The 24,621-nt window shown below is 42.8% G+C and overlaps 1 long non-coding RNA gene across 1 annotated transcript; it reads left to right on the top strand.

The window, feature by feature from the left end:
* Positions 1–7,440: 7,440 nt before the first annotated feature.
* LOC129015238 (uncharacterized) lies at positions 7,441–16,939 on the top strand. Its single transcript, XR_008494518.2, has 5 exons — positions 7,441–7,534; positions 13,129–13,231; positions 14,910–15,043; positions 16,723–16,781; positions 16,884–16,939. It is a non-coding gene; the product is annotated as an uncharacterized LOC129015238 (long non-coding RNA).
* The last annotated feature ends 7,682 nt before the right edge of the window (positions 16,940–24,621 follow it).

Genomic DNA, 24,621 nt, shown 5'->3' with positions numbered 1-24,621 from the left:
AAGCTTCATGAAGGTGGGGGCCTTTTCTGTCTTCTTCACCATTCAAGCCCTATCACCTGGCTCCATGTTTGGCACACCATAGATGCTCTATTAATATTTTTTCCAACATTTTATTATAAAAGATTTGAAACATAGCAAAGTTGAAAGAATTTTTCAGGGAAAGCTCATACACTCACCACCTACATTTTACCATTTAAATGTTATGATATTTGCTATGTTATATATATATATTATATATAATACAATTATATATAATATATATATATCCATCTATTAATCCACTACATTTTCCAAAGCATTTTAAAGTAAACTGCAAACATCAATACACTTCCCCCTAGGTATTTCAGCATGCATATCATTAACTTCTGTTCAATATTGTTTTGCACTGTTTTCTTTTGATGCAAATTTACTTACAGCTTAATATATAAATCTTAAGAGCACATTTACTGGACATTATGAATTGAGTTGCATCCCCACTAAAATTTCTATGCTGAAGTCTTAACCCCAGTACTGCAGAATGTGACTGTATTTGGATATAGGGTCTTTAAAAAGGTCATTAAGGTTAAATGAGTTTATTAGGGAGGATGTTAATCCAGTAAGACTGGTGCCCTTAAAAGAAGAGGTGGTTAGGACAGACACGCACAGAGCGAGGAAATACAGGGAAAAGACCTCCCCCTACAAGCCAAGGAGAGAGGACTGGAACAGATCCTGCCCTCACAGCCCTAAGAAGGAACCAACCCTGTCCATAGCTTGATTGTTGACTTTTAGCCCCCAGAATTTTATGAAAACAAATTCATGTTGTTTAAGCCACCTAGTCTGTAGGATTTTGTTATGTCAGCCATAGGAAACTAATACATTGGGTTTTGACAAATGCATTCACCTGTGTGACTCAAACATCTGTCAATATACAAAACATTAGTACCCTCTGGAATGTTCTCTCATGCTGTTGCTCAAGCAATTTCCAACCAAGGCACTAATCTGAATTTTTATACTCTAGGTTTGTTTTGTCCATTCTTGAACTTCATAAAAATAGAATTATGCGCTATACACTCTTTTATGTAAGGCTTATTTTGCTGAATGTTTTTGAAATACATTCATGCTTTTCCATGAATCAACAGTTTATTCTTTTCATTGCTGAGTAGCATTCCATTGTACGGATGTACCACAGTTTACTTATACATTATTGTATGGATAGACATTGTGCTGGGAATAGGTTCTGATTTATGAGAATTATAGATAAAACTGCTGTGAATGAATATTCCTGTACAATTCTTTTCCTAAGCATATGTTTTTATTTCTTTTGAAGAAATATCTAGGAATGGAATGATTGGATCATATGGCAGGTGTGTGTTTCGTTTTATAAGAAATGGCCTGAAATGTTTCCAACGTGGTAGCGCCATTTTACAACCTTACCAATAATGCAGATGAGTTCTGCACATCCTTGCCAACATCTGGGGCTGTCACATTAAGTGTTTCATGAATGAATAAAGATGTGGATTGTTCCTGAGTCTTGAAGTGACTATTCCTGGAGCTCTGTTGGAAAGACCTCAAATGGAAAAACCAGATTTCTTTCTCTCAGAGAACAATACATGATGCAATGAGAAGGTTCTGGGCTTTGGAGATGGAATATCTGTGTCCAGTTCCCACCTCTGCCACTTAGTTAGCTGTGTGATCTGGGCAAGCCATTTAAGTTTCTTGAGCTTCCATTTTCTCATGTGTCCCAAGGACAAAGTGAGGAAATGCATTGAACAATGCTTACCATTGAGCCTGCATATAGCAAAGTTTAGAAACTGATGCTTCATGACATGCGTCAGTCACTGTTCTCTTTTTCATCTTTTCTCATGATCTTCTCATTCCTTTATCACATTAAATTCTTTCCTGCATCCTTTTCCTCCGTCTTCATGCCACTGTAGAAAATCAGAATTTTTTCTTAGAACAGGGCATACCCCCTAGTCAAAGGTATGCTTTGAAGAGATCAGGAGAACCAACTCACAGAAAAAAAGACCTAAATTTTAATTGAGCTTCTCTTATTAGTATGGCACTGGGGACAAATAAATCTTAGTTTTCTTATCTGTAAATTGTAGAGAACAACACCTTGCCCCATGGGGTCGTGTGGTAAGTCAAATCAAGTAAGTGTCTAAAGTGTAAGTGTCCCAGCACAGTGCACAGAATAGAGGAAGTGGTCAGGAAACAAGAGTTCTTTTCCTCCACGAGGTCCGAGGTCAGAAAGCACATCGCATGCATGAGGTCTGCACCTCTCTGCCCATTCTGAACTCTGCTTCTGACTCATTTGGGACTGCCAGAATCCCTGTGATCTTTTGTCCCCTCTCTATAGATCTTGCTACTCAGGTCGCTGATGCTCTTTGAATGTTTAGGAACCAAGAGCCTTGGTGTGTGATCAGGCCCCAATCCCTGGGGAGAGTGTACGACATGTGCTGATGGAGAAATACACAAGGAGAAGAAAAAAAGACAGAAAGGAGGATTCACTTAGCATCTGTTTCCATCCTAAGCCTCAAACAAAAGATTTCAGAAGACACCTTCCTCCATGCCTCTTCCCTATCATCTTGTCATTAAAGCCTCAGAGAGATATTCAGGGCATCCATTCCCTCTCCAATTAAACATAAGGGGATGTCTCTTCATATTTAACAAATGATTCCTGTGAATAAAAATAAAAACCTTTCATTCAGTGATCATTCTATTATATAATTATTATTATTAACCACTGGTTGACTCTTGCTAATTGAGCTCCTCTGAATGAAAGGTTAACATTTCTTAGTACAAAGCAGCCACTAACCACTTAGCAATTTGCAGAATATGTTCCCTATGCTTTGCCTAATTAAAGGAACATTGAGGAGAGGGGCTTGTGAGTTGTCAGGGATGATCTTGGGAAGATGGAAGTGGCCCAATATCACTCCCTAGCTCCTTAATACACCATGTTCATTCCAAATGAATTCTTAAACCTGTGCTTCTTGAAGTTGCTCAAGCCTTTACAATGATGAATGCTTGAAGTCTCCTAGACACATACATTTTCACGGGATAATTAGGAAATGGGGTAGATGAATCTCTTCCAAATTGTACTCTTGGGTAACCCAAATGGCTTAATTTAAATTGCTAAAGAATTTACATATGTGGCAGGGTAAAAGGCTTTGGAAGCCAATAAAACTACATTTTAATACCAGCTATGACTTTTTCTAGCTTGTGACCTCGAACATGTATCCTCTGGGAGTCTCAGTTTCCTCACCTGCAAAATGTAAATAATAAGACCAACTGAAGGAGCTGTTACGAAGACTAGAGATGATAAAGCACCAACATAGTACGTAATGGGTGCTCTAAATAAAAGTGCTAACTTATCACCATCATCATCATCATCATCATCATTCAGCAGAGAGTTTGTGACTTTTTACTTGCAAGCGGATTGAACCTGTGACACTATGTAAAAACATTCTCTTGGGACTTCTCTGTAAGAGTCAGCCAGATCCTATGTTTAATGCAAGAAGGGTAGAGGTAGTATCCTCTAAATCTCTGTGCAAGGCTGAATCTTTTGTCCTTCTGCTTCCCCAAGGACTGAAAAGCAGGCACAATGACTAAACACAAATTTATGCATTATTTATGTATGGGAAAGATGATTCTATTGTAACCTGTGGTATGCTGAGACATAAATAAGCCTTGTTAAATCAGATTATGCAAGGGGTGGGGGGTGACTCTTTACCTGATTTTGCTCCCTCTGGCTATCAGAATTATGACTGTAATAGTCAGAGGGGTTGACCTGGAACTGACATCTAGTTTAACAATACCTGTAGGAATTCTGAATCTATGGGCTTTTTAAAAAACTAGTAATAGCTTTGAAGAGAATGCCTGGGCATTTATGCTGCCTTCTAAGGAGGTTCTGGTTCCTGCGACTGCTATGCATTTCAAGTCACAGTGATGGGCAATGAAGTCTCCCATCCTTCTGGCTCAAGGAGGAGTTGGTCAAGTTCAAGGACACTGATTTGCTCATGTTGCCCAAGAGGAGAGGATTCAAAGAAATAATGCTCATAACACATGCAAGTACTGTTCTGTCTTCTCTCAACCCACTCACATGCCAGGGTGGTTTTAACCAAAGACCAAAACCTCGGGTACCTACACCGGCCAAGCAGGTTACCTGGATGAATGACGGCACTATCTGAAAAGAGCAGCTACTTCTCAGTGCCAGCTGACTGTTGCCAGTTAGAGGTGTGCAGTCTTCCCAGATAGTCTTATTTTACAGGATGAGTTAGAAGATGAGATTTCTGTAAAATCTTCAATTTTTCAACTATTGGCAAATAATTTTTTTTTTTGAGACTGGGTCTCACTCTGTCTGTTGGGCTGGAGTGCAGTGGCGAGATCACAGCTCACTGCAGCCTCAACCTCCCCAGCTAGAGCAATCCTCCTACCTCAGCCTCCCAAATAACTGGGACCACAGATGTGCACCACTATGCTCGGCTAATAAATATTTGTTTGTTTATTTATTTATTTATTTATTTATTTATTTTATTTATTTATTTATTATAGAGACAGGGTCTTGCTATGTTGCCCAGGATGTCCTTGAACTCCTAGGCTCAAGTGACCCTCCCACCTTGGCCTCCCAAAGTGATAGGATTACAGGCATGAGCCACTGCACCGGGCCAACTTTTTAAAAACACTGTAGAGGTCAACAAACACATTTAAGGGCCAAAATCAGCCTTTAGACAGCCAGTTAAGAGCTTAGTCACTGGAGTTAGTCAGAACTGGGATCAAGTCTTGGCTCTGCACCTTAGTGTCTGGGTGACCTTGGGTAGGGTTCAGTCTCCTCACCTGCAAAATGAAGTTAATGATGGCACCTACTTCATTTGGCATTCACATTAATTGGGATTACACTCACAAAGCCCTAAGTGTAATGCCTGGCACATAAAATTGAATTAACACCTGTTTAAGAAGTCATTGGTGCATCAAAACGTAGGGACAGAATTGAAGAATATCAGGCATAGTTAACCTTTCCAGCCCTTACACAATGATTAATTAAGGACTGTCCCATTTTATTTCTTAGTAATTTTGTCCATATATCTCCAAGTTGGCAGGAATTCCAAGCCAGGCTTTTCCCCAAGAGCTACACATGAAAAATGATCTCTTTCCACCTCAAATGCAACTGAGTCCATACCAATAAATGTGCTTTATATCTTTCCCTCCCTTTTGAGATAACAGGAAGAAATGGGTTAGTAGTAATGGGATAGTTTGAAAAAACCCCCCAGTGAATCCTGGATTTCCTCAGAGAAACTTCTCTATGTTTTCACTCATCTTTGTCACCATCTTCACTGACTTCTCTCAGGAAGCAGAAATAGAAAGTACATGAGCTAGACAGCTAGAAAGTAGAGGCAGTTCCCCTAGGCTTTGTCCTATTTTCTCTACAAACACGGGTCAGGACAGCAGAGGAGAGGCTGCTCCTGGGTCAGGAAAGGTAAGAAATATCTCTAGGTCAGAGCTCAGCACTCAACCTCAGCACTGTTGACATGGGGCCAGAGAACTCGTTATTGTGGGGGCTGTCCTGTGTGTTGTAAGATGTTCAGGAGCATTTTTTTACTTCCACTCACTAAATACCAGTAGTGCATACACTGCCCCTGCCCCCGCTACACACCAGTTCTGGCCATCAAAAGTATCTCCAGATATTGACAAATGTCCTGTGGAGACAAACGTGCCCATTGAGGACCCCTACTCTAAATCCATCCCTTCCCTGCTACTCCTTGGGGATATACCTGATTCTGGAACCCTCCCTGTAATAAAATTAAGAGAAAACAACCAGAAGTATAAGAGCATTCTGTAAAGAAAACTTTAGGAAAAAAAATACAGAGAGTGGGTTTTGGGATCAGCTGACAAGGATTCAAATTCTGGTTCACCCTCAGATGAATTGCTTGAAGCAAAATACCTCACTTCTCTGAGTTTCAAATGTTTCCTCTATAAAATGAGGATTATGAAACCCTCCTCCCAGGGATATTTTTCATATTAACTGTGATAATGTCAGGAATCTAAATATCACAGCATTATACAGTTCTGCTAAATAAACAGAAATAATTATTATTTTATGAGAAAGATAAAAATTCACCCTGTTTTGTTTTTTTTTTTTGAGACAAGGTCTTGCCCTGTTGCCCAGGCAAGAGTGCAATGGTGTGATCACAGCTCACTGCAGCCTCAACCTCCTATGTTCAATTGATCCTCCTACCTCAGCCTCCCAAGTAGCTGGGACAACAGGCACATGCCACTATGCCCAGTTAATTTCTTTTTGGTAGAGATAGGGTCTTGCTATATTGCCCAAGCTGGTCTCAAACTCCTGGGCTCAAGTGATTCTCCTGCCTCAGCCTCACAAAGTGTGTATTCTAATCCTAAAAAAAAAAAAAAAAAAAGTTACTGGATCATGTTCAGTATTTTATGTATTTTAGAAATTTAGACAAGGTCCCACCAATTCAATAAATGGCCTATTCACTGTTAATTCTGAGGGGCCGATGCCCAAATGAGACAATTTCCCTCTAGTTGTCTTGCTCCTTCCTTCTTTCTCAATGTCTCTGGTTAAGAAATCATCCATGATCTTTTAAGCACAGAAATGCACAAAATATTTGAGTCCTTCTATCTTCTTTGTCTTATACACTGTAATCGGTTCAAAGTAAAAAGTTCCAAAATCACCATTCTCACCTCATCTCCCCTTAGGTCTGCTCCACTCACTCAGTAAATATTTCTGAGAACCTACTAAGTGCCAGGCATTTGAGTTAGATGGATGAAAAGATATTACTGTTTTCTCCTTATAAACTCAGAAAGCAATGGGGAAAATAGATAAGTAGGTGGTCAATTGTAATATATCGTGGTCATTTTTTAAAGCTTCACTTTCTAATGTTTTTTGTTTCTTGTTTGAAAAACAGTGAAGTCAGTACAGGATTGCAAATTTATGCTAATAAGGAAATTAAGGAAAAGAAAAATAAATGTAAGCAAAATAAGAGGAAGTCAAAAAATTAGTGTTCATAACATACACGTTTAACAGCTTACTTGTTGCCTGTAAATTGAGCACTGAGCTTCCTAGTTGCCAATGTGAAAAGAGAAAGAAGTTACAGGACAACTTGGTGTGGTCAGTAGGGAAGGAAGAGGAGAGTCGGGGAAGACATCCTATACAAGGTCATGTCTGAGATGAATTTCAAAGTACAAGCAGGAACTATGCACATCAATAAGGCAGGGGTGGGTAATATAGGTGAACTTTATAGCACACTCAAAGGCCTAGAGACAAGGTAGAGCATAGCAGGCCCCAAGCTTGTGAGCAAAGCTTGGGGTTCTGTTTGGTTTTTACCATTTCTCTTTGCTAGACGGGATCAGGTTAGAACCAAATTGCATAATAAATCCTGCCAGAAATCTTCCCTTGCTGTTTCCACAGGAAATCATTTAAAAAGGTGAAATTCAGCCACAGCTACATCAGTTGCAGGAGGAAAGACATTCAGAAATTTTGCCTTTTCTTTTTGTTCTTGGTTTGGCAGAGAGAGAATACACGAAAATCGATTCAGAGGTAAATGCTCTGCTAATAGAAAAGCATTAACGATAAAAGTAGGTCACTGGCAGGGCCTTTCTACTCTCCCCTGTGCTACCTGGATTACAGATATCCTTCATTACTGATACCAGCAGCTGCCTGGGGTCTGCATTGCCCATTTGCTACCCTGGATGTCCTCTGATCATGCCCCTAAAACCCCCTGAACAAATGCCCAGTGCTGACCATGTGGAAGAGATACTCTTCACCTGACTTCTCATGTTCTATGCATTTTACCCCAACCAACCAAGCAACCAGCCAACCAGCCAATCAATCCAAGGTACTCACTGAGCATCCACTTTGTGCTGGGCATTGAGCTGGAGCCAGGTCATGGAGAACCTTGTAAGACTTATGTTGTGGGTCAGACTCCCAGGGGAAAAGATTCTGAGCAGAGATTCACATGCAGGGATTTTGTTGGGGAGTGGTTTTGAGAACAACAGATATAAGGATGGGAAGGAAGCAAGCTGGACAAAGAGAGGAAGTAGGAAAAACTGCAGTGAAAATAGAAGCTGCAGGTGATCTTATGTGGGGGCAATGGAGCTGGGGTGGCCCCTCAAAGATGTTCCAAATTGAAGCAAGGGAGGCAGGCTTGTGTGCCTCAACCCTGACCCATTGTTGCATAGAATGAAGAGACATGACCTTGGATGGGGCAACACTCTTTCTAGGGAGGCACTCAGCTATGAGTTATCAGCAGTCAATGGACCAACAGGTATATATGCCTGCTGCATAGTAACAGACCAATGCACTGAGACAGCAGGGTTTGCAGCAGAGAAAGAGTTTAATGATCACAGGATGCCAAGCAAGGAGATGGGAGGAGACTCTCAAATCCATCTCCCCAAGGAATTCTGGGCTGGAGGTTTTAAGGGGATTGTGGAGGCCGAGGGGCTGGAAATTTGGGGTCATTGATTGGTTGGGGCAAATAGAAGGAAATCATCAGGACATGGCAACTGCATTTCTTGGTGAATCAGCTTCTCATGGGGTCCTCCAGACCAGCTGACAACAGTACTTTCACTGGTATGTAGGACCTGAAAGAATATCTCAAAGGGAAAACATAACATTTTATAATGTTCAAGTTATTACCTGTAGAGTAGTTAAGGAGAACTATAATCTTCTAACAGGGTCTACATGATTCCAGGACAATAAGCACCAAACTATGAGGAAGCAGGTCAGAGGGCAAACTGACCTCATGATTAAAGCTGAGTGTGCTGCAAACTTCATCTACTATGTTTCTCCCTTTCCTTTCTTCCCTGATTAATTTTATAAAGTTCACAGGGACGGCTTCATCTACACTTCCAGCCACTGGGGAAATAAATGCCTTAGTCTTGTAGGAAGGTCAGGGCAGCACACCACAACATCCACTGTGCCAAAGGAAGGAATTGAGATTTTATTCTCAGAATAAGGGGAAGTTACTGCAGTGGTTTAGGCAGGGGAGTTGCATGGTCTGACCATCACCGTGAAAGCATCACTCCCGCTGGGTGATGAAGTGGGGGTAAGCAAACATGGCAGCAGGGAGACCAATTAGGAGGCTATTGGAGACATCTCAACCAGAAGGATGGGGATGCAGTGGAAACAGACGAAGTGGATAGTATAAAACAGCAGGACACGATGAATAACTGGCTGGGAGGGTGAGGAAGACTCTGGCTTGAGCACCTAATGGATCATGAGATAGCAGACGCCAAATGAAGTTTGGGTTTCAGGAGAAGGCTGCGCACTCAACCTGAGGCAGAGTGAGTCTGAGTTCCCTGGGAGATATCCCAGAGGAGATATGGCATCATTTGAGTGTGGCACTCAGAAGAAAAATTGACGCTGGAGGTACAAAAGGAGGAAAATCTCCAGCTCAAAAATAATACCTGAGGCTATGGAGTCTTCCTAGTCAGAATGCATAGCTCGAAAACGAAAGAGGGCCTATGAAAGAGCCCTGGAGAAACACAGTCTTTTGTGTTTTTTGAGACAAGGTCTTGCTATGTCACCCAGGCTGGAGTACAGTGGTACAATTATGGCTTACTGCAGCCTTGACCTCCCAGGCTCAAGCAATCCTCCCACCTTAGCCTCCTGAGTAGCTGGCACCACAGGTGCGTGCCACCACACCTGGCTAATTTTTGTGATTTTTAGTAGAGATGAGGCCTCTCTATGTTGCCTAGGCTGGTCTCGAACTCCTGTTCTCAAGCAATCCTCCCACCTCCGCCTCTCCAAGTGCTAAGATTACAGGCAAGAGTCACCACACCTGGCCAAGAAACAGTTTTTAAGTAAAGAGCAGAAGAGTGGAAGCCAGGAAAACAGGCTGAGAAACACAAGCCTGTCAGTCAAACACCAGGAGAATGTGCTGATAATGGCGCTAACTTTCACGGAATGCTCTTTGTGCTGGTCACTATGCAATGAGACTTGCAAAGATTATTTTTATATTCTTTGAAGTGGGTATAACTCCTGTCTTCTCCTTACAGTTGGAGAAACTGAGGCTTACACTGCTGGAGTAATTTGCTCAGGATTGTACACTCAGTAGGAGGGGTGCAAGGTGTTGCTCTCACTTTCTGACTCCATATCAAATGGCCTCAACCACTCTGATTTACTGCTATAGAGAAGTCAAGATGATGGGGAGTTTTTCAGGAAGGAAAGAATGGTCAAATCTGGAAAATTCTGCAAAGAGGAAGGACTACCATTTAATCCAGCAATCCCACTACTGGGTATCTACCCAAAAGAAAATAAGTCATATGAAAAAAGACCCTTGCACACGCATGTTTATAGCAGCACAATTTGCAATTGCAAAAATATGGAACCAACCTAAATGCACATCAACCAATGAATGGATTAAAAAAAAATGTGGTATATATACACTATGGAATACTACTCAACCATAAAAATAAACAAAATAATGGCACTTGCAGTAACTTGGATGAAGTTGGAGATTGTTATTCTAAGTGAAGCAATTCAGGAATGGAAAATCAAGTATCATATGTTCTCATAAGTGAGAGCTAAACTATGAGGATGCAAAGGCATAAGAATGATACGATGGACTTTGGGGACTCAGGGGGAAGGCAGGGAGTCAGGTGGAGAATAAAAGACTACACACTGGATATCGTGTACAGTGCTTGGCTGAGAGGTGAACGAAAATCTCAGAAATCACCACTAAAGAACTTTTCCATATAATCAAAAACCACCTGTTCCCCAAAAACTACTGAAATAATTTTTTTTTAAAAAAAGAAGGAGAATGACAGTACCCATGCTCTTTTCAACAAGGAAGGCATTAGTGGCTTGGTGGGAGTGCTTCTACTGAAATGATGGACATGAAAGCCAGACTGTGCTGGACCAAGATGGAATGATTAATTTCTCTGAGTGCATTGGGCATAAAGTTATGATGTGGAATTATCCACCTTACTAGGTTTTACAGTCAACCTACGACTTTAAAAAAAAAAAAAATTATCTCTGTGTGACTATTTTGTTGACCATAGGGGTCCATATAAACCCTATTGGTTCACTTAAGAATGCTGAGTGTCTACAGAGAGAACATGGATAGGCAAAATAGTTTAGGAGAGAATAAGTAATTTTAACAGAAGAAGGCAAAGTAATAGCTACATTTAATGCCATTGTTCTTAGGATATGGTCAAGGACTGGTCCACTCTCCAAAGGATTTTATGATAACACTCAGGCTTCTTTTGTATTGATTTGACTGAGATATTGCTGTCTTTTTTCTTGAGTTTAGAGAAAATTCTTATTATGATAATAGTAATAATCACATTTATTGACTCAAGACATAATTCTAGTATTCCAATTATATGCTAAGCACTGGAGATCCCGGATAAATCAAAGATCCTGTCCTGGGTGAACTCACTCTTGTTGGAGAGGAAGGAATATAAGCAAATATATGTGTTATTAAGTGATAAGGAATAATGAAGGTGGTGTGTGGTTTTAGTGGAGAGCTCAAAGAAGAAAGTGAAACCAACATGATGGAGGGGGGAACGCTATATAGAGGAAGATTATTGAAGGAATGCACTTAAGCTGGCTCTTAAACAATGGAGAGAATGTGACACTCAGATGGAATGCGGGGAACATAATGCATTTGGGAGTCTCAGTAGTTCCACATGGTTGGAACCCAGAATTTTGTAAAGAAGCAGCAGGAGAAGAAAAACAGAGAGGCACCTCCCCACAGGATACAACACTGCACAGCTTGCTAAGGTGCTTCACCTCCATTATGTAAATGGTTCTGCAAGGTACGGAGAAAGGAAAGTTACATAGACTGAATTACCTAATATACTCCTGGCATTTGAGCTTTGAGGTTTTAAGTTATCCTATGTAAATCCAGTCACATGCCTGAGATGTGTGTACTAGTTACCGTCTCTGCTTAAAGATTAGGGAAATTGGCCGGGCTCGGTGGCTCACTCCTGTAATCCCAGCACTTTGGGAGGCCAAGGTGGGTGGATCATGAGGTCAGAAGATCGAGACCATCCTGGCTAACATGATGAAACCCCGTCTCTACTAAAAATACAAAAAATTAGTCGGGCATGGTGGTGGGCACCTGTAATCCCAGCTACTCAGGAGACTGAGGCAGGAGAATGGCGTGAACCCGGGAGGCGGAGCTCGCAGTGAGCCGAGATTGCACCACTGCACTCCAGCCTGGGCGACAGAGCAAGACTCCATCTCAAAAAAAAAAAAAAAAAAGATTAGGGAAATTGAGACCCAGAGAAGATGACTTGTCCAAGGTCTGAACATGGAGATTTCAACTCACGTCTATCTGACTCTCAAGTCTGTTCTCTTTTTATTACATGATCCTACCTTTTTGCTATACCTAAACATTCTTAAATACAGGAGGGGAGGCAGAATATTATATTCCTAAAGAGCACAGTGAATCATTCATGGAGCTATAGCTGGCCCCTCCTTGGCACAGCATGATTTCAAAGCTTTTCTCTCCAGGCAGGCTGGTCTAGGAAAAAAAGTTACTTCCACATTGACCTTTAATACAAATGAATGTGAATGATCGGGGAAGGGGAGGAAGCTAGATTTAAATTACTTCTTGAATATTGATTCTGAAAGCAGGAGCTTGTGATGTGGACTTTTAATGATATGAACATATGAAGAATGCCAAGATCTTTTTATTTTATTAGATTAATTTTTTTAATATTTCCAAACAGATTTGCAACATACAGTTTGCAGGCATAGGAAGAGAAAGGTTGGGCAGGGGTGTGAGACCCATTAAAACCATAAAACATTCCTGAAGTTATACCCAAGTTAGGGAGGAAGATTTGTTCTTTCATTCATTCATTCATTCATTCATTCATTCATTCTCCAACGTTAGTTCATTGTGAGTCCCTATAATTTGTGAGGCCTCCTATGCACCAGGCACCACTCAAAGCACTAAGGATCCCTCAGTGGACAGAATAGACAAAAGCCCTGCCCTGCAGAAGTCACATTCCAGTAGGAAACACCATGGAACTTCTGAAATGCTATGCCGTAAATATAAATGGTGTACATGATTTTTAAGGAGGACTCAAGAGACCAGAATTCTTTCTCCAGTCCTGTTAACTAGCTTCTCTCTCAGTAAGACTACCTAACATTTCTATTTCTTCATTTCCTCATCTGTAAAGTGGGAACAATGCAACTTACACTTCCTGTTGCATGGAGTGGTCATGTGACTCAATCTGCTCAAAAAAACTCACAGACTGCTATATTCCAAAGAACACCAAACAGGTAATAATTCCGAGCATTTACTACTCCTACCCCTGCTGCTGCTGCAGCTACTGACATTATTACTGCCATTGCTACTGCTACTTCCACTGTTACTTCTGCTGCTGCTGATGCTGTTACTGCTACCACTACTGCTGTTGCTGTTATGACTACCGCTATGTCTACAACTACTATTGCTGCTGTAACTCCTACTACAACTGTTTCTTCTTGCTCCTCTTCTACTACTACTGCTATTCTAATACCACTACTAATGCCATTATTAGTATTATTTCTACTATTACTATGACAATCACTGCTATTGCTATTTTTAGCACACTTTACTCTTGGCTTCCATGACACTCATTTCTTGGTTTTCTCTTACTTCTCTGGGTGCTCCCTCTCAGTGTCCCTCAATCCATCTTTCCTCCACCCCTAACCCTGGTATCCTTCCCTAGCACTCTGTGCTTTCCTTCAGATGATGTCAACAATTCTCTCTAAAATGCTATATTTTGATCAGTTCTCATTGGCATTTTCAGTCAAGATATTTTGAACATGACTTCTCCATGTTTTAGAAAAAACTCCTCTCCTGGAATCTACATTTGGGTGTCTCTCAGAAGCCTCAAACTCAATCTGACAAAAGCTGGACTCTTGCCCTCCCCTTCCAAATCTGCCCCCTCCCTTCATGTATCTTCTGTCTTAGGAAATGACACCATGACTTCCATCATCATCTCACAATAAACCTGGCAATTATGTCCGACACTCCCTTTCTCTTGTTCCTGAACACTCACTCACAAATTCCTATGGATTTTACCTTATAAATGTTTCTTGATACTCTCAAAGCCCTGACTTCACCACTACATAATCTAGGCATATAACAAAACTATACTGGTACCCCATAAATTTATACAAATTTTGAAATATATTTCTTGAGCATGTCTACTTCTGTGCATCACCCCCTCAGCTCATGAGATTGTCTCCCATGTCACCAGGACCATTATTGTTGTTTCCTAACTTCCACTATTGCCCCCTTTAGTTAATTCTCCATTTTTAAAAGATCTTTCATGCTTTTTTTCTGGTTTTTTTTTTTTGAGACAGGGTATTATTCTGTCACCCAGGCTGGAGTGCAGTGGGGTAATCATGGCTCACTGCAGCCTCGGCCTCCTGGGCTCAAGTGATCCTTCCAAGTCAGCCTCCCAAGTAGCTGGAAAGAGGTGTGCACCACCATGCCAAGCTTTTTTTTTTTAATATTTTTGTAGAGATGGGAGTCTCACTATGTTGCCCAGGCTTGGTATTCAACTCCTGGCTTCAAGCAGTCCTCCCACTTCAGCACTCCAAAGTGTTGGGATTACAGGCATGAACCACTGCACCTACCCATTTCATACCTTTTCTTTGCTTGTAAAATCAACTTCAAAATCTAAAACATGCCCCTCAGGGGCAGGCTGATTGTCTCCTTCTCCCCCTCCAGCTTCACCCTAGGATCTTTGTCTTCCCTCTTGCTTCAGCCACGCATATCTGTCTGCTCTGTGAGCCAGATTCTTTCCATCGCAAGGTCTTTCCACATGCTCTTTCCTCTGCCTGGAATGTTCCTTTAGCCCCATCTCCCCAACCCACCCACAGGGCTCATACTCGTCTTTCAAACTTCATCTTCACTGTCATTTCCTTCAACCTCCTGCCTAGACTCGCTTCCCTTAGTCAATCTCAGAGCACCGATGGATTTTGCCTTGTAATTACCTGTATGAGTGAAATCATGTTCAAAGACTGTCTCTCCTGATAGAACTTGAAGGTCAGGACATGCTTGTAATCCCAGTGCCAAGAACGGAGCCTGGCACAAAGCAGGTATTCAATGAATGTGTATTGAGTGAACAAACAAGTAAATCATCACCATTGTTGTTATAAAGTCACTGCCCTCTGGAGATTTCAGTTCCCTCTTATGAGCATCCCATTCTGTGAGATTTTGTTTTGTTTATGAAATGTTCTGCTCTACTCCCTTGAACCTAGCAAGTTTCAATTTGGCTTTCCTTCCATTCTTCCCAGACTCACGTGGGACAGACCTTAACGCATGCATTTGGCTCTAATAAACTCAGTTCCAAGGTAATTGAACTTCCTGCTATTTTGGGGTGGCACTGTTATGAAAGGGGGAAAAATCACTGTCCTCTAACAATTATTATCACTGTTATTGCCATTTGAGCTAGAAGCCACCTAAGCAGCTTCTGAAAACATTTCAGATAAAGAACCTAGAGTGTGCCTGAGTCTGTTTTTTATTTTTAAATTTTTCTCTGGAGCTTCCTGGACCCAATCACCCAAAGATGGTAGAAGGGCCCTGGTGAAACGTGCCAGCCCTGAGGTGCCTCATAACTGACAGATCTTTGCAGCTATGGGCCAGCTGCCATCTGCCAAGTGGCCTCCAAGGGCTCCTGCCCAGAAAAGAGAGGCTCGAGGGAGCAGGAATTGAAAATAACTGAGTTTACACAACACACTTACACACACAGTCTTATCAATACCCTTGGCTTAATTCAGACGTTGAGCTGTAAATATCAAATTCTCAAAGGTATTTCAAAAATAATTGCATTGGAGCAGGCCTGTTGGGTCCATGCCCCTCAAAGATAAAATAAACCTCACCCCATCATGTGCCCTCACCCATAAACAGATGACAGGGAACTCAATAGGAACTCAGTCTATATTTATACTGAAGCTCTGTTCTTCCTAATGAGACTCTCCATTACTCCAATAGGATTTTTCTTTCCTTTAAAAGTGACTCTTGGCTGAGCATGGTGACTCATGCCTGTAATCTCACACTACTTTGGGAGGCCAAAGGGGGCAAATCACCAGAGGTCAGGAGTTCGAGACCAGCCTGGCCAACATGATGAAACCCCTTCTCTACTAAAAATACAAAAATTAGCTGGGTGTGGAGGTGCACACCTGTAATCCCAGCTACTATACTCTGGTAGCTGAGGCAGCAGAATCGCTTGAACTCGGGAGGCAGAGGTTTTAGTGAGCCGAGATTGCGCCACTGCACTCCAGCCTGTGCAACAGAGCAAGATTCTGCTTCAAAATAAATAAATAAATAAGTAAATAAATAAATAAATAAATAAATGAAAATAAAAGTGACTCTTGGTCCTGGAATGTCTGGGAAATAGCAGGAAGATGGGCAGAACTTCCTCTAACCAGCCTTCCCTTTTGTGCACTCAGAACCATGATCCTGCTCCCAGCTCCCCTGGACTCCTGCTGAGGTGCCTGCTGCAAATGGATCATGCTCTGTATTTTACAGACGTTGTCTTGGTTGCTGCCATCATAACGCCTCAGGGTCCAGGTCTCACAGTACCCTCCGACAGAGCTATCTAAACCCCCAAAAGCCCCAGCTGTTTCCATAATTCCACCTCCCAACTTTGAGTCTCAACGATGCTTGCCTCCTCCTCTCAGCATCCCACATCCGACCCCAAGTTACTCAGGATTTATAGGACTCTCAGGAAAGCAGTGAATCTCTCCCCCTTTCTCTACCTATTACTCAATCACAGGTTCTAGAACCAGTTACCAATCAAAGGAAGATACCAAATATCTCCAGCCTTTGTCTTGGGTGAGTAGGACTCAGCCAGGTTCTTCAGACAGTATTGAGAACACAGACCAGTCAAGCTTGCATATTTTCTAAAGATTTACTGGACTCTCTGTACTTTCACAGAAGCAGACAATGGCCCTTCACCAGTAAGACCAAGAGAATAAGAAAAAATAACACAAGTTGTGTATTGAATGTTTACCAGTTTTCTAATCACTTCACAGGCCTTACCTTTCATTGAAATTTACAAGAGCCTGACGCATTATGTGGTTGTTGTCCTCCTCATTGTTGCTGTTATTATTTTGCAAGGAGAAAGACTGAGGCTCAGAGTGCTTAATTAATTTGCCCTTCCATTATCAGGCAAATGACAATGCTTTTTGAAACACGTATCTGTGTTGATTCCAAAACCTGAGCTTTTAAAAGTATAAAAAATAACAAAAGCTGACATTTAATGATCTCATTACCGAATGCCAGGCGCTAAGCTAAGCATTTAACATGCCTTCTCTTCTTTCCTGTAATGATCCCACAAGGTAGGCATCAATATGCCCATTTTAGAGAAGAGGTCACTGAGGTCCAGAACAGCTAACTATCTAGTCCAAGGACTTATGGCTGGTGAGTAGAGAAGCAGGGATTCCAGCCCAGGTCTTCTGACCTCGGAGTCTACTTACCCACAGCACTATGGGAACCTCTACAAAAGTTTCATGGAGGACCTCTGGCCCACAGAGAAGTATTATCTCAAAATCTTTCCCTATGCAGCCTCAATCCTCTGACCAAAACCCAACATCCTATTTTTTAAAATTCAAATCAATAGCAAGAGAAGTAGAGATTGAGATTTGTATCTTTAAGGTACAATTCAAAACTTCGTCTTATTCTTAAAACACATGATAATATACCCCCTCAGGTGGAGCCACCTAAGCCCCCAGCTGCCCCAGCTACTTCCATACTTTCGTCTCCCAACTCTGAGTCTCAACAATGTTTGCCTCTTACATCAGATCCCAAGTTACTCAGGATTTATAGAACTCTCAGGAAAGCAATGAATCTCTACCCCTTCCCCTACCTGTCCCTCAATCACAGGTTCTAGAACCAGTTACCAATCAAAAGGAGATACTAAATATCTCCAGCCTTCATCTTGGGTGAATGAGAATCAGCCAGGCAGAGAGGCGTCCTCCAGCAAGGAAGACCAGCTTGTGCCAAGGCCCAATGGGGACAGACACAATGGGGCATTCCCGGAGCTGCTTATGCTTCAACATGACACAGCCTGGTAAGCGGGCTGGGAGCACGTGGCCACTCCTTTGTGAAAGGGCAAGCTCTGAAAGGTAGATTCCCCTAGTGTCCCGTATCCTCGGATTTTGCACCACTCAGTGCATCCATTCCTGGACAGCTGTCCTCAGTAGTACCCAGCACAGGCAACTGACCACTGTAGATCAAGACTGTTTCTCCAGACCTTGACTCTTCTCAGCCTCAGAGCAAACCATTTCTACATTTGTATAATGCTATTCACCAAAGGCCACTGGTCATGACAGCTGTGACATCTACCCGCATGTTCTTTTGGCTGACTGTCTGGTCAATTATTTTCATCTCAAAGCCCCACAATTTCCCAGGCTGGCACGGTAGCCAGGGCACAGGGTCAGGAATCATATATACCTAGGTTCTAGTCATGCATCTTTCCTTTACCAGCTGTGTGACCTAGGACATGTCACTTTACTTCTCCAAAATCCAATTGCCTTACTGTTAACTGGGGATTATAAAGCCCTCCTTTCATAGTGTTGCTGTGAGGATTAAATATGCTAACCAAAGATCTGGTATGAAGAAGAGGTCCCATGTGTGTCATTAAGCCCTTTTCCCCTACATAACCAAGTGCATAAGTGCATAGACGTAGTGAGACAGTGATTAGACCTTTTGAGCAAGGGAACTTCAAAGGCAGCTCACGGTGTTGCCAGAACTCTCTGAATGGATTCATTTATGGAGAGACTGTAAAGAAAGCCCACAAAGCCATGAACTCAACCCTTCACTTATCCCTGCTCTTCATATTCGAATGTTGGAAACACAGGACAAGCTGGACCAACATGCAGGGAAAGGTGACCACAAAGCCAGGTGTGTGAAGGGAATGAGGAAGGGGATTGGGCAGGTGCTCACTGAAGAAAGACATCTCCACAGGGGCCAGCCCACTAACGACCACCTTCTTCCTGATTCCAGCTGAGCCTTGGAAGCCAGGTACTTCCTCTACATGCTATGCTCCTAAGAGTCTGTAGACCCCACCAAAGATCAAGAAATTGCAAAAAATCTTGATAAGACTCTAAAAGAAAGAAAGCTTTTTTTTTTTTTTCTGGAGTGCCATGGTGCGATCTCCACTCACTGCAACCTCCACCTCCCAGGTTCAAGCAATTCTCCTGCCTCAGCCTCCCGAGTAGCTGGGATTACAGGTATGTGCCACCATGCCCAGCTAATTTTTTGGTATTTTTAGTAGAGACAGAGTTCCCCATATTGGCCAGGTTGGTCTTGAACTCCTGACCTTGTGATCCGCCCACCTTGGCCTCCCAAATTGCTGGGATTACAGGCCATTTTATTATTTTTTTAGAGACAGGGTCTCACTCTGTTGCCCAGACTGGAGTGAAGTGGCAAAATCATAGCTCACTGCAGCATCAACCTACCCACCTCAAGCAATCCTCCCTCTTCAGCCTCCTGAATAGCTGGGCCTACAGGCATGTGCCACCATACCTGGCTAATTTTTTAATTTCTTTTGTAGAGATTGGGGGGGGGGGTCTCCCTATGTTGCCCAAGCTGGTCTTGAACTCCTGGACTCAGGTGATCCTCTGGCCTCAGCCTCCCAAAATGAAGAAAGCATTTTAAATATCATAGATCAGGCAGTGTCCCAGAGCAGTTGAGGTCCTCCTTGCTGACACGAGGGTGTAGCTACAGGAGCTGCCTCTGCTTGACTCGTCTGCAGCTCTTCTGGGCTCCCTGCTTCCCTCCTCTCCTTCCTCACCTAGTTGTGAAAGCCCCTGTCCTTGTGTTGAGGTGCAGGGACCAAGGTCTTTAGATTCAGATAGACCTGGGGACAAACTGGGCTCCATCATTTCCTAGTGTTGCATTTCCATTAGTTACCTCATTTCTTTGAGCCTCAGATCATCATCTGTAAACACACAGGGCATAATCATAGCATTTCCCTCTTGGGTTGCTGTGAGGATCAGATAAAATATGAATAAAAAGCCGGTCCTTAATACATGCTGGTTTCCTAAGTACACCTCCCTAGCACAGTGCTGAGTATTCGCAATAACAGCAATAACAGCAGTATTAAATAATCACTAAGCACTAGGCTCTGCGCTAAACACTTCCCAGTTATTGTCTTGCTAATCCTCACCACAGCCCTATGATGTAGGTAATATAAGCGCACTTTTTAGAGTTGGGGAAATCGAGTCTCAGAAAGATTCTGTAGTGCATCTCGGGGTCCTGTTGAAAAATATCAAAGTAGGAATTCAAGCCAACGCAAACAAGGCAGGCTAAGCTCTATTAGGCACTGACAATGTGCAGGAACTGCTCTAACTACTTTAAATATATTCTCCCCAAAAGAACTCCTTGAAATAAGTACTCTTTTTTTCCCCATTTTACAGAAAAGTGTAGGGGGCAGAGGAAAACTTCCCCTTTACTCTCTGATGGCTCACTGAAAATCAACAGACCAAAGGCAGATTAAGAGAAGAAAAGGCACACAGAATTGTATTTTAACATGCATAGTATGGGGAAATTGCAGGAGAATGATTATCGAATAACCCAGTGGGGCACAGATGTTTATATACTCTTCTTCATAGGGGAAGAGGAGATGGGGGAAGTGTGGCAATTTGAGGGACAGTAAATGATGTTTAGGGGGAAATGAATGAAGTTGGAGAACACACAATGGCCTCAGACAAAGTCTGTTGGGCCCACAGTGCAGCCAATGGCTGGTGACGAAAAGTCTGTGCCGGTGCATTAACAGACTTCCATCTTTCCTTCTGCAATATGAGTTAAGGCTGTGAAAACTTGGGGAAGACAGTTGTGTTTTTGGCAGGTCTGGTTTCTAGGTAGATAAGAGAACTTCAGAGAACAACTTTATCCTGTGCTTTGGGAGAGACAGAGGATGGAGAGTTGGGACGAGGGAAAGTCAGAGAGACCTTGAGGCTACTTCTTTAGTTCAGCACATCAGACCGCAGTACTTGGGGGTATTGGTTTCTGAGTCCCAACAAAAAAAAACCAAGCTCAGAGGCCAAATAACTAATATATTCTCCCAGCTGACAGGAGGTGGAACCAGAATTCAAACCTACATCTCCCCAATTCTAGAGCTTATTGTTTTCTTCTCTATGTTCTGCTGCCTCTCCTATGCAGTTAAATAAAAGAGAAGGTAACATTTTTTAGCAAGTGCCAAATGAAAAGACAGGCAATTTATACTCTGAGAGTTTAAAGGAAGGAGACATCAGTGAAGGATGGAGAGGTATGAGCCCCTACTCTGTTACATGAAATTTTATTTCACCTCTGTGAGCCTCAGTTTCCTTAAATGAGAAAAGGAAATGATAGTGCTCATTTCAGAGGATGAGGGTGTCATATGAATGAGTACAGAGGGGCTTGATGCATGTTTCTTAGAAGATTTGCATGGGGGGAACTTTGCTGTGGTCCAAGGAGTGGTGTTCCTTTTCTCCTTGCCTTCCCTTTCTGTGTTTGTATGGAGAAAGCCCTAAGACCTGTGAAAATGAAGATGTGCTGTCTGACTCCCTCAGCCTGCCTACAGGAGCAATTCAAAGGCCTCAAATAATTGTCTCAAAAGAAGCAATTTGGAGAAAGTACATTACAGGAGGAAAGAAAATTGCCTAATCCTCATGCTGCTGAGTCCTCAATTTGCAAAAGCTCGGAATCAAAATAATGAGGAAATAAACATCGAGGCTGTTCCAGGGCTGGTTCTCCTGTGAATGCCTGTCAATCACTCACCTGGAAGACTCCACCTATCAGTGCAGAGAAGTCCTCAAGGCCACCTGGGAGCAGCTGTGAAGTCAGAAGAGGAAATGGAGTGATAAGATAACACATGGGGAGGCAGCAAAAAGGCCCCTGGTTTGACGGTGCTGCAAGACATAGCTCAGCCTCTCACCAGCTACGTGATTTCCTGTAATGCTCCCTGCCTCTCGGGCATCCCCAGGAAAGGGTTATGGTGCTAAAACATACAAGGAGCCTTAACACAGAGGGTGCCTGTGGTGAATGCCCACACGTGCATATTTCCTCAGTAACCCGATCATTTTTCACCTTTTACTTTCTGATGCTATGTGGACATTCTGCTGCTCAGCTCGAGAACTGTTTTAAACTCTCCATAAGTACTTGGGCTGGGATTTGAATTACGGAAAGTGAGCAAAAGCAGCAGGTATCAAAATTGCAGGGGTCTGGGGAAGGGTTTATTTTTATTTTTATATTATTATTATTATTATTATTATTATTTTTGAGATAGTTTCCCTCTGTTGCCCAGGCTGGAGTGCAATGGCATGATCTCAGCTCACTGCAACCTCCACCTCCCGGGTTGGGCTCAAGCAATTCTCCTGCCTCAGCCTCCTGAGTAGCTGGGACTACAGGTGCCCACCACCACGCCCAGCTAATTTTTGTATTTTTAGTAGAAACAGAGTTTTTGCCATTTTGGTCAGGCTGGTCTTGAACCCCTGACCTCAGGTGATCCGCCTGCCTCAGCCTCCCAAAGTGCTGGGATTACAGGCTTGAGCCACCATGCCCAGCCCTATTTTTCTTATGTAACAAAGACAGACAGTTTAAATAAAGCTAGGAATATTTTTTTAATTCCATCAACAGAGATTTGAAAATTGATTTAGTGTCCAATTAAAACCCCATATGTTCAAAGTCCTACCATTGACGGGGAAGTTTTACAGATGTGTGTTTAATGCATAATTCAAGGAAAAGTGGTGTGATTTATTTATGTTTATTTGTGAAGATGGGCTGAGCAGGAGCTACTTTAAATGAATAGTCTTATGGCCTTGAAAAATAAAAGAGGCTCAATTTATACATTTATAATTAAAGGGCCACTGATGGCTGAGCTTCATGTAGACACGACTCAGTCCACCCATGTGGCTTGTGAGGAATGTATCTGGGGGATTCCCAGGAGTTCTGAGAAGGAACTAGGACAGCTCCTGGGCTTGCAGGTGAATGATTGGCATTATATGGAGCCCTTCCAGAGCCTCTTTAGCAAGAACACTGGGAGATGCCTTCAGAATCTGAAGCAGGCAAGGGTAGCGCTGAATAGTTAGGTCTGCTAGGCGGGGATCATAACAGTGCCTGGACCACAGAGAGTAGTGCTGGGGATAAATGAGATGACATAGGTGAGGGGCTGGCACACAGCAGACAGTCAAGTGTTGCAGAGAGCTCAGAAAGCTGGCGTCTACCTGGCAGTGCCACCAGTGCAGCCCCCTTCCCGCCCCCACATTGTAGCATTGTGGTCAAGAGCACTGTGTCTAGATGTGAGCACGCTCTAGAGCCTGAGCTGGTCATTGCACCTCCCTTGGTGTCAGTTTCCTTATCCCTGTAATGGGGATAATAATAGTACTTGTCTCATAGGATTATCGCAAAGATTGAAAAAGTAACATGTCTTCATTTGGGTTCTCCAAAAGCACTATTATTATCCCCACTTAGCGGATGAGTAAGGGATTCTCACATCCTGGTTCGTGCCCATGGTTCGGCATAGATTATTATCAGCACACCCTTCATGCTCCCAGTTTTCTGTCTGGACCATAAATCAATCATATAGTTATTCTCCAGAGGAGAAAATCGAGGTGAGAGAAGTAACTTGCTCAGAATCACACAAGAGAGTTAGGACTTACACCCAGACATTCAAGTCCATTCTTTCCACTAACCACTACACTTGCTTGCCTCAGATTCTGAAATTATCTCCTGGGGTTCTTGGTAATGGAGACTCCCACAGAGCCCTATGCAGTGCAGGTCAGTCACCTGTGAGCCTGAATGCCATCCAGGTCCATTCTCAGACGTCCTGGAAATCCCAAAGGTCCATGACTCACAAGCCACATGGATGGGCTGTCTTGTCTGTCTTGTTTACATTATGTTCATCCCAGCCATTGGTTGCCCTTCAACTATGAGAACATAATTTAAGCCTGAGACAGAACCTGGGTGCAAGTCCTTTAGTTGGAGGATGATCTCAGTTATCACCAGTGGGAAAGTGAGACATGAGATGGGGAAATGGGAAAGCCAACAGACGGTGCATTCACACATGGGTTGCCATTGGGCAAGTAGGGCTTCATCTGGAACACACCCAGAACTGTCCCACCCAAGGGTGGGGAAGCTGGACTATTCATCCACCAACTCCCATCCCTCATCCATTGAGCATTACTCCTAGGGCATTAGTTCTCTGGCATGTTCATCTACCCAAGGCACAAGCCAAAGATATCCTGGTGGCCAGAGAGCACCCCAGAGTGTCAGAGAAAACCATCAGCATCTGAGAACTGAGATGCCACCAGCATCTGCTACCACAGGTCAAGGGCATCTGTAGTACTAGCTGTTGTAACTCCCCAGGAGGTACTTGTGACCTGAGTACAATTCCCAGTATTTCCTGACCCAGGCACTGTCTCTTATGATCCAGGGAGAAGGTGGCCCAAGATAATACTGAGGAGAAAACAAGACCTGGTAGGACATGGCAGAGCTTTGGAACTTTATCCTGAGGGCCATGAGAAGCCCCTGATGGATTTTAAACAGGGAATGGACCTGATCTAATTAGCACTTCCAAGCAATTGCCCTGGCTACTGCCTTATGAAATGCAATGGCCTTGAAGCATGTTTACAACACAAACAGCTTGGGGTATCATGGTCAAAGAAGAACTTCTAAAGCAGTGGTTCTCAAG

The sequence above is a fragment of the Pongo pygmaeus genome, chromosome 18 (assembly GCF_028885625.2).
Source record: "Pongo pygmaeus isolate AG05252 chromosome 18, NHGRI_mPonPyg2-v2.0_pri, whole genome shotgun sequence".
Classification (NCBI taxonomy): Eukaryota; Metazoa; Chordata; class Mammalia; order Primates; family Hominidae; genus Pongo; species Pongo pygmaeus.
Note: the sequence above shows the minus strand (reverse complement) of the source record. Positions and strands in the feature narration are given on the sequence as shown.